Consider the following 7279-nt stretch of genomic DNA (forward strand, 5'->3'; position numbering starts at 1 on the left):
AAATTGACCTAAACGTCTCCTTTTCCTATTCCGAGTCGATTCTGCATGCTTTAAGTGTGTTTGGTGGCTCAGAACCATCAAAAAACGTTGAAATATAGTTCAAATTCAATAAAAATCGACAAAAATACACTTTCTAGCTAAAATTTGATGGTTTCGTTGCACTTTCCGAGCCCGCAGGGTATCTGAGTGGCTTAAAAGTACAAGAAAACACTTCAAAAGTGACGTTTCTGAAGAATTTTAACAGTTTTCTTGTATCTACGAACGCCAGAATGCACAAAATTGACCTAAACGTCTCCTTTTCCTATTCTGAGTCGATTCTGCATGCTTTAAGTGTGTTTGGTGGCTCAGAACCATCAAAAAACGTTGAAATATAGTTCAAATTCAATAAAAATCGACAAAAATACAGTCTCTAGCTAAAATTTGATGGTTTCGTTGCACTTTCCGAGACCGTAGGGTATCTGAGTGGCTTAAAAGTATAAGAAAACACTTCAAAAGTGATGTTTCTGAAGAATTTTAACAGTTTTCTTGTATCTACGAACGCCAGAATGCATAAAATTGACCTAAACGTCTCCTTTTCCTATTCTGAGTCGATTCTGCATGCTTTAAGTGTGTTTGGTGGCTCAGAACCATCAAAAAACGTTGAAATATAGTTCAAATTCAATATAAATCGACAAAAATACAGTTTCTAGCTAAAATTTGATGGTTTCGTTGCACTTTCCGAGCCCGTAGGGTATCTGAGTGGCTTAAAAGTACAAGAAAACACTTCAAAAGTGACGTTTCTGAAGAATTTTAACAGTTTTCTTGTGTCTACGAACGCCAGAATGCATAAAATTGACCTAAACGTCTCCTTTTCCTATTCTGAGTCGATTCTGCATGCTTTAAGTGTGTTTGGTGGCTCAGAACCATCAAAAAACGTTGAAATATAGTTCAAATTCAATAAAAATCGTCAAAAATACAGTTTCTAGCTAAAATTTGATGGTTTTGTTGCACTTTCCGAGCCCGTTGGGTAGCTGAGTGGCTTAAAAGTACAAGAAAACACTTCAAAAGTGACGTTTCTGAAGAATTTTAACAGTTTTCTTGTATCTACGAACGCCAGAATGCATAAAATAGACATAAACGTCTCCTTTTCCTATTCTGAGTCGATTCTGCATGCTTTAAGTGTGTTTGGTGGCTCAGAACCATCAAAAAACGTTGAAATATAGTTCAAATTCAATAAAAATCGACAAAAATACAGTTTCTAGCTAAAATTTGATGGTTTCGTTGCACTTTCCGAGTCCGCAGGGTATCTGAGTGGCTTAAAAGTACATGAAAACACTTCAAAAGTGACGTTTCTGAAGAATTTTAACAGTTTTCTTGTATCTACGAACGCCAGAATGCATAAAATTGACCTAAACGTCTCCTTTTCCTATTCTGAGTCGATTCTGCATGCTTTAAGTGTGTTTGGTGGCTCAGAACCATCAAAAAACGTTGAAATATAGTTCAAATTCAATAAAAATCGACAAAAATACACTTTCTAGCTAAAATTTGATGGTTTCGTTGCACTTTCCGAGCCCGCAGGGTATCTGAGTGGCTTAAAAGTACAAGAAAACACTTCAAAAGTGACGTTTCTGAAGAATTTTAACAGTTTTCTTGTATCTACGAACGCCAGAATGCACAAAATTGACCTAAACGTCTCCTTTTCCTATTCTGAGTCGATTCTGCATGCTTTAAGTGTGTTTGGTGGCTCAGAACCATAAAAAAACGTTGAAATATAATTCAAATTCAATAAAAATCGACAAAAATACAGTCTCTAGCTAAAATTTGATGGTTTCGTTGCACTTTCCGAGACCGTAGGGTATCTGAGTGGCTTAAAAGTATAAGAAAACACTTCAAAAGTGACGTTTCTGAAGAATTTTAACAGTTTTCTTGTATCTACGAACGCCAGAATGCATAAAATTGACCTAAACGTCTCCTTTTCCTATTATGAGTCGATTCTGCATGCTTTAAGTGTGTTTGGTGGCTCAGAACCATCAAAAAACGTTGAAATATAGTTCAAATTCAATATAAATCGACAAAAATACAGTTTCTAGCTAAAATTTGATGGTTTCGTTGCACTTTCCGAGCCCGTAGGGTATCTGAGTGGCTTAAAATTACAAGAAAACACTTCAAAAGTGACGCTTCTGAAGAATTTTAACAGTTTTCTTGTATCTACGAACGCCAGAATGCATAAAATTGACCTAAACGTCCCCTTTTCCTATTCTGAGCCGATTCTGCATGCTTTAAGTGTGTTTGGTGGCTCAGAACCATCAAAAAACGTGGAAAAATAGTTAAAATTCAATAAAAATCGACAAAAATACAGTTTCTAGCTAAAATTTGATGGTTTCGTTGCATTTTCCGAGCCCGTAGGGTATCTGAGTGGCTTAAAAGTACAAGAAAACACTTCAAAAGTGACGTTTCTGAAGAATTTTAACAGTTTTCTTGTATCTATGAACGCCAGAATGCTAAAAATTGACCTAAACGTCTCCTTTTCCTATTCTGAGTCGATTCTAATAATAATAATAATAATAATAATATGATTTATTTGCCCAACAGAAAATACATTCCATTTACAGGACAAAAAAAATATTAAACTATAATGCAACTGGCAACATATACATAAATAGCTGAAAATAACAGTTACTTTTAACTCTAAACTAACAATAAACCAACGCTAAACTTAAACTAAAATTGTGCCTATACTATGCTAAATTCTATACACAACTGTTACAGATAAAATAAACTACAAATTTCTTGAATTAACCAAAAAAAAATATTTCGTTCCGAACAATTTAGAATAATATAATAATTATAATTGAAAATCCACTTAGTTAAATGTTAAATGTATTACCACCATAATATTGAAAAACTGCTGTTTTAATATCCCTAAGTTTACTGTTAAATATATCAAACTCACCAAATTTTTCTATTTTGTTAAGATAGTAACTAATTACATACAGTGGCGCTTTGCGACCTATATTTGTACGAGGTGTTTTGACATATAATGTTATAGCGAATCTACTATTTATTCGCGGAACATGGAATTTAACCTGAGCCAGAAATTCACCACATTTCACCAAATTATTTATAAGTTTATAAATAAAAGTTATCGCATGCATAATACGCCTAGAGAACAAGCAATTAAAATGAAATTTGTCTAACAACAGTTTCTGCGCGACGTTGCGTTCCGGCCATACTCTTTCCTGCTTAACATACAAGTATTTCAAAAACCTTCGTTGCACCTTTTCTAAATTATTAATCTGATACTGGTAATATGGAAACCAGGCTAACGAGCAGTATTCGAGTCTTGATCTTACTAATGTATTAAAAAGTACCACCAAAGCTTGAGTATTATAAAAATCTTTGCAGTTACGTACCATAAATCCTAACATATTATTTGCTTTCTTAACAGTATTGTCTATGTGTTCTCTAAAACTGAACTGATGGTCATAGAGTACCCCTAGGTCTCTAACTGTGGAGGGCCGCTGAAGAATATCTCCGGCAATAGAATAATTTTGTCTAAAAGGATTATTACATAGTGTAAAAGTGACCACTTTACATTTAGCTACATTTAACTTTAGGGAATTATCAGAACACCAATTTTTAAAATAGTCAATATCCTGTTGGAGTTTATTGCAATCTTCAACACAACCGATTTCACGGTAAATTTTGACATCATCAGCATAAATGAGTATCTGGGAATTTTGTACGGTATCAACCACATCATTAAAATAAATCAAAAATAAAAATGGGCCAAGTGTAGAACCTTGTGGGATGCCAGAATTCGCGCCGTAACTCTCAGAAGAATAACCATTTACCACAACAAAATTTTTACGACCATGTAAGTATGTAGCAAAAAATTCAGTTAAATGGTCTGACAAACCAACTGCTGATAACTTATGAAGGAGTATATTGTGATTTAACTTGTCATAAGCCTTCGAAAGGTCCGTATAAACCACATCAAGTTGTCCTTTATTGTCCAGAGAAGCTGCAATACTCTGTGACATACAAGTGAGGTTAGACAAAGTTGATCTACCCGGCATGAAACCATGTTGTTGTTCCGATATCACATTCTTTAACTTAGGATATAGTTGATTATATAAAACGGTTTCGAAAACCTTCGAAAAATTGGGCAAAATTGAAATAGGACGATATTTTTCGACGTTGGTAAAATCTCCTTCTTTAAAAACTGGTGTGATTTTAGCCACCTTCCAGATGTCTGGGAATATAGCATTTTTGATGCACAATTTAAATATGTAGCATAAAGGTTTTAGAAATACCGCAGAGCAATCTTTAATAAGAAAGCTAGGAATTTTGTCTATACCTGCAACACAACTATTTTTAAGATTATAAATAGCCTTAAGAACATCATTCTCTGTTATATCAATATTAATACATAAATTGTTATTTTGCAAATGAGTGAAATCTGGTACATTGCAAGATACAGGTGTCTCAAAAGCTGAACAAAAATGTTTCGCAAAAACATTCACAATGTCACTGGGTTTACTAAAATAACAACCATCATAGTGTACCTCATTCGGTATAGAAGAACGGCCTTTTTTGGTTTTTATGTAAGTCCAAAAATATTTTGGGTCGCCTCCTGAGCCTTGTTTATATAAGCTTGATAATCCCTACTTATGAGTTTTTTAACTGCTCGTCTTGTCAAAGCAAAATTGTTATAGGATTGATTTGACTTATCTATTTTATATTTTTTGTAAAGTTTCTGTTTACAGGCAATCAATTCTTTAAGCTCTTTTGTATACCAGCTTGGAAATTTAAAACCTTTACATTTGAACAACGGAACATGCTTGTCAAAAATTGAATGTAAATAATTGTAATATTTCTCGCACGCTTGATTAACATCTATAAGTTGATATAAAAACTCGTAGTTTGAATTTAATAGATCGTTGTATAATAAAGGGAAGTTGGCCTTTTTAAAGTTGTAAATTTTATTATTATCGGTACAAACTGGAAAATTAGCATAAGACGCATTTTTTTCAATCCTAAGTTCTAAATTCAAAGCAGGATGATGTATATCTTCAACCACCAAGGGACATGTATCGTGAGTAGTCACACAAAGCTTAAATGTACTAAAAACTAAGTCAAGAAAATGTCCCTTGGTATTCGATACAGAATTAAGCTGTGTTAGATTTAAAGAAGCCATCATGTCATGTAACAGAGTCGACTTGGAATCGGTAGCATTGCTCATAAAACCACTCACATTGAAATCACCTAAAATGAGGATATTGCTAAACTCCAGCGAATAACTAATTAAGCTTTCAATAAAGGATATAAAGTCGGCAAGAATGACATCAGGTGGTATGTATACGACAAAAATGTAGAGACTGTCCTTAAGGTAACTTAATTTACATCCTACAATATCAATCAATGTAAAAGAATTAAATGCTGACATGTTTAAACTTTTAACGATAAATTTATTCTTAACAGCCAATAGTACTCCACCTCCTCTTCGACGTCCCGTACTATGAAAGTCCCTATCTGAACGAAACACAGAATAACAATCCGGTATCAACTCACTGTTATCAATTGACAAATGGAGCCAAGTTTCCGTAATACATAATAAATCAAATTCACAATCTGACAACCAGGAGAACACATCATTTACTCGCGATCTTAAGCTGTGCACATTCTGGTAATAAATAGCTAAATAATCACTATCACTACTGTTGGGCCGGTTTAGTTTAAACGAATATTCGTCGCTTCAGGTGTAGATGTAATAATTCGAGGTAAGTTGTTAATATATTTGATGGTTAAATCCTTCTCACCTTTACTTCGTCGGGAGTGTAATTCTTCATTAAGCTTTTTGAGGTAATTAATTTGCTGGGGAGTTTTATCATCTCGAACCATAATTCTATTAAATCGTTCATTATCCTTTAATGCTTTGCTTTTCCTCAACACCAATTTAGCCAATTCAACGGTTTTGAACCGGAGTTTTATCAAACGCATGCTTTAAGTGTGTTTGGTGGCTCAGAACCATCAAAAAACGTTGAAATATAGTTCAAATTGAATAAAAATCGACAAAAATACAGTTTCTAGCTAAAATTTGATGGTTTCGTTGCACTTTCCGAGCCCGTAGGGTATCTGAGTGGCTTAAAAGTACAAGAAAACACTTCAAAAGTGACGTTTCTGAAGAATTTTTACAGTTTTCTTGTATCTACGGACGCCAGAATGCATAAAATTGACTTAAACGTCTCCTTTTCCTATTCTGAGTCGATTCTGCATGCTTTAAGTGTGTTTGGTGGCTCAGAACCATCAAAAAACGTTGAAATATAGTTCAAATTCAATAAAAATCGACAAAAATACAGTTTCTAGCTAAAATTTGATGGTTTCGTTGCACTTTCCGAGCCCATAGGGTATCTAAGTGGCTTAAAAGTACAAGAAAACACTTCAAAAGTGACGTTTCTGAAGAATTTTAACAGTTTTCTTGTATCGACGAACGCCAGAATGCATAAAATTGACCTAAACGTCTCTTTTTCCTATTCTGAGTCGATTCTGCATGCTTTAAGTGTGTTTGGTGGCTCAGAACCATCAAAAAACGTTGAAATATAGTTCAAATTCAATAAAAATCGTCAAAAATACAGTTTCTAGCTAAAATTTGATGGTTTCGTTGCACTTTCCGAGCCCGTTGGGTAGCTGAGTGGCTTAAAAGTACAAGAAAACACTTCAAAAGTGACGTTTCTGAAGAATTTTAACAGTTTTCTTGTATCTACGAACGCCAGAATGCATAAAATTGACCTAAACGTCTCCTTTTCCTATTCTGAGTCGATTCTGCATGCTTTAAGTGTGTTTGGTGGCTCAGAACCATCAAAAAACGTTGAAAAATAGTTCAAATTCAATAAAAATCGACAAAAATACACTTTCTAGCTAAAATTTGATGGTTTCGTTGCACTTTCCGAGCCCGCAGGGTATCTGAGTGGCTTAAAAGTACAAGAAAACACTTCAAAAGTGACGTTTCTGAAGAATTTTAACAGTTTTCTTGTATCTACGAACGCCAGAATGCACAAAATTGACCTAAACGTCTCCTTTTCCTATTCTGAGTCGATTCTGCATGCTTTAAGTGTGTTTGGTGGCTCAGAACCATCAAAAAACGTTGAAATATAGTTCAAATTCAATAAAAATCGACAAAAATACAGTCTCTAGCTAAAATTTGATGGTTTCGTTGCACTTTCCGAGACCGTAGGGTATCTGAGTGGCTTAAAAGTATAAGAAAACACTTCAAAAGTGATGTTTCTGAAGAATTTTA

Source organism: Zophobas morio, unplaced genomic scaffold, assembly GCF_036711695.1.
Source record: "Zophobas morio isolate AGI-343-1 ecotype UQ-CSIRO unplaced genomic scaffold, CSIRO_AGI_Zmor_V1 ptg000002l, whole genome shotgun sequence".
Lineage (NCBI taxonomy): Eukaryota > Metazoa > Arthropoda > Insecta > Coleoptera > Tenebrionidae > Zophobas > Zophobas morio.